We start from the raw sequence: 3,631 nt of genomic DNA on the forward strand, positions 1-3,631 counted from the left end.
CTAAAGAAAACTCTCCTCTTCTTTTTTGTAAATAATATGCTATTCTGATTTAATCTGGATGGGAAAAAACAATATAGTGTTGAAATGTTTTAAAGCAACCTGTTTGATGTTGAATCCTACCGTGAAATCTTGCATCACTGGAGCGAAATCTTGCAGCACTGGAGGGAAACATGCATAGGCCTCAATTAATTAATATGTCTGGTCATGGTTTTCTCAAGCCAATAAAAAAAATAGTCTTGTTTCCGGAAATGCGGCGCGGTTGATGAAAAAAAATTTTTAATGAAAGTCATCTGGGGTAATTACGGGACGATTTTGAGTATTAATCCTAGAGATTTGATCTTTTGATATTTTATTTATCAAAGTATGACCTTTATACAAGATGTATTACTTTTCCTTGAAATTTAGTAGATGTTCCTAAAATTTATTTTAAAGCTGTCCCATAAATACTCCGCATTTTGGGGTAATTACGGGACACCATCGGGGTAATTATGGGACAGGTATAAAATGTTATTGAAAAATCTAGATATCTTTCCAAAAGGCTATGATATTTGAGGTTTTGCATCCGCTTGATGACTTCAAATCCAAGTGCTATCATTTAAAGGACTTTCAACAAAATTAGTGAGAGTGTCCCGTTTTTACCCCAGCTTTTTTCCCATTCGGGGGTAATAACGGGACACTTCAAACAGTAATATTTGTATAGAGAGCAATCTAGACCAACTGAAGTAAATTTAGATGAAAACCTTTGCAGGTTTTGAAAGACTTAGAGTGTAGTTATGATCCCATTAAACTAGAAAATCAAGTTTGTAGTTTTCTTATAAAAAATAAACACTTCAAACTCAAACTTTAGTGTCCCATAATTACCCCAATTAATTTGACTATGGTGTAAATGGGACACACTTTTGAGATAAGGTGCCGTTTGATAAGGATATTAAATCTCAAACCATAGTATCTTGATGTCAGAATTCAGTCAAAATATAATCAAAGTGATTGCTTGGCTTCTTACTAGTCACACTTTTGTTGAAACACTAAAAGTATATGTTAGAATAATCTAACTAGACATTTTTCTAGCAGCTAGAATGACTCCAAACAAAATCCTCTCCGGATCTGAAATCCAAATTTATAATAATAACACGGTTTTAGGGGTGTCCCGTATTTACCCCTTTATTTTAACTGACCCGTAATTACCCCAGATGACTAATGTTTTCATAAGCAACCAGGTTTGTAATAGACCAGCGTCTGAGATTCAAAAAAGGCCTTAAAAATGGTTTTCGTAGGGCACCCCTTAGATCAGGGCAGAAAAAATCATTCCCACAGCTGGATAGCCCTGAATTAGTAGTATCCAAAAATGGTATGGTTTTGTCAACTTTCAATGTATATATAGATCCGAGATATTCATTTTTAGGTGGATAACTATGCTGAAACTGCTGACTCAGCAAAAATATCGATAAGGTTCATATTTAAACCAAATATTCGAGATCTAGACATTGAAATTAACAACCATACCAGTTGGATACACTAATTCAGGCTATCCAGTTTGTGGAATTTTTTCTGCAACTGCTCTAGGAAAATGCTGCGTCATCGGAAACACCAAAAACGCGATTTTCCTAAAGGCCATCTCACCAGTGGTCGAACTTAACAATAACCCTTTCTTATCTAATTTTCGCTGAATCCGTTGTATTCTCAGATATTTGATTTTCGACTTCGAAAAAACCGTAGAAGGGGGATCCTGATGAGTTTATCGATTAACTAAAAATCGATTCACTCGAAAACTGCAGGAGATTCGAAGGGCAAATTTTTTTTGTCAATTCTACACCCTATTAGGAGCATAATATCAAAAATTTGCCCTGATCTAAGGGGTGCCCTACGAAGTGACACAATCCACTGCCTCGGCCGCTGGTCTATAAGGCTCAAACCTTCAAATTACCCGATTTTTTACTATTTAGCAATTAAAAGCTTTTAGATTATCTAAAAAAATTTGCTGCTTATAAAAAAATGTGTACACATTAAATACGAGCAATATAGACAACACCCGCCGCCTAACCGCCTATCGCCCGACAAGATTAACAAATAACGAGTGTGTGTAACTGCTGCGTGAGTGACGTCAAACGCTCCATCGTTTTGCCACTAATTTGGTCTTCTTTGTTCCAGACATTCCTGGACGCGTGTGTTCCACTACGAATTTTTTTCATATTTCTATTTAAAAGCCTACTCGATGTCACCTGAGATCAGATTGTGGTTGTTTTCAACCACCACGCTGAAGCTCTAAAGGGATGGGTGAAAACATACAATCTGACGAATATGCAATCTTGAAATCGTAAGGACTGCATTTGTCTAAAAGGACTGGGGATGACAACAAAGTTGCGTGATTGTGTTTATGAATAGGGCGCCGTATCAGTTTTTGACTTTCTGGCGCACAACAAGATTCTTGTTGTAGAATTTTTTGCGGGAGGACTATTTTCCTCAGATGTATAATTTTCAGGGTCAAGCTGGAGTTTTTACAAGTTCTTTGATGACTCTGTTGGTCGTTAAATGTTGAGACAAACGATTTTATTACTTTTTCTAAAGAACGCGTCATTCCTATTGTTTAAAAATAACCAATCAGTTAAGCATCTTGTAAAAACTCCAAGTCATCCCAATTTTCAAGTGCCTTCAGAGGTTTACCGTGCACGTAAGAAAATTATGAACAGCTGTTATCAGGTTAACTCGATGCGAAAGAGAAATCGTGTATTTTTTAATATGCCGTTCATTAACTCAAATCAAATGACTTTGGAGGTTCGGTGAAATGGTGGCCAATTGCCGTCCCATGTTTTGTCAGATAGTCCCAAGTTAGAGAAGTTGAAGGTACCAGTGATTCTGACCTTACTACTGTATTATTCCTATCTCTAAAATTTGGTGTCAGAATTAGAAGAGGAATGTCGACATTAGACCAACTTAAAGTACTTTCACCCAGTGTTTGCGTGTAAAAAACACGCAGGTCTTGCGGCTGCTTGCAGTTAGGATGGGTAAGAAGCTATATTTCCCATCCAGGAGTCTCCTTCCAGCCCTTCACTTCGGGCTTGGAAGTCAATGGCCTTAACAATAGATCCAAAAAGGCACCCTCATTGTGGAAGATAATTAGTTTTGGTCTCCGGCTTTGAGAAAAGTAATGTTTTCAGTTGTTTACGATGGAAAATGGTAAAGTTTACAATTTTGTGCCATTTAGTTTTTGCTGGCTGATTGAATGGCACAGGACCCTTGATGTCTTCCCTACCTAAGCTAACTATATAGGTAAAATCGCATATATAATTAATACCTTTTGGTGTCAGTCAGTTAGTCACACTAGGAAATTAAGCTTTCAGAAAAAACAACATCAGTCATCTACAGGATGTATTTCAACAACAAGGATGAGAGTTACCTGAATCAAGTTCATAATCCCAAGACAATCAATTAAAACTTGCAAACTTAAAATGAGACAAAATTACCGATTGCGAACGTGCAGCAGCCAAATATCAACCAACCAAATTTTGTCATTCAATTCCCGAGACAGCGCTTCAATTTTTAAGGCCTTGTTTATACGCTAAAGTAAAAATAATTCCGCACATGTAAATGGGTCATTGTTTGAAGTCCGGCAAAATTTTCGGGAAAAAGCCTA

This window comes from Clytia hemisphaerica, unplaced genomic scaffold (genome assembly GCF_902728285.1).
Source record: "Clytia hemisphaerica strain Z4C2 unplaced genomic scaffold, Clytia hemisphaerica genome assembly, whole genome shotgun sequence".
NCBI lineage: Eukaryota > Metazoa > Cnidaria > Hydrozoa > Leptothecata > Clytiidae > Clytia > Clytia hemisphaerica.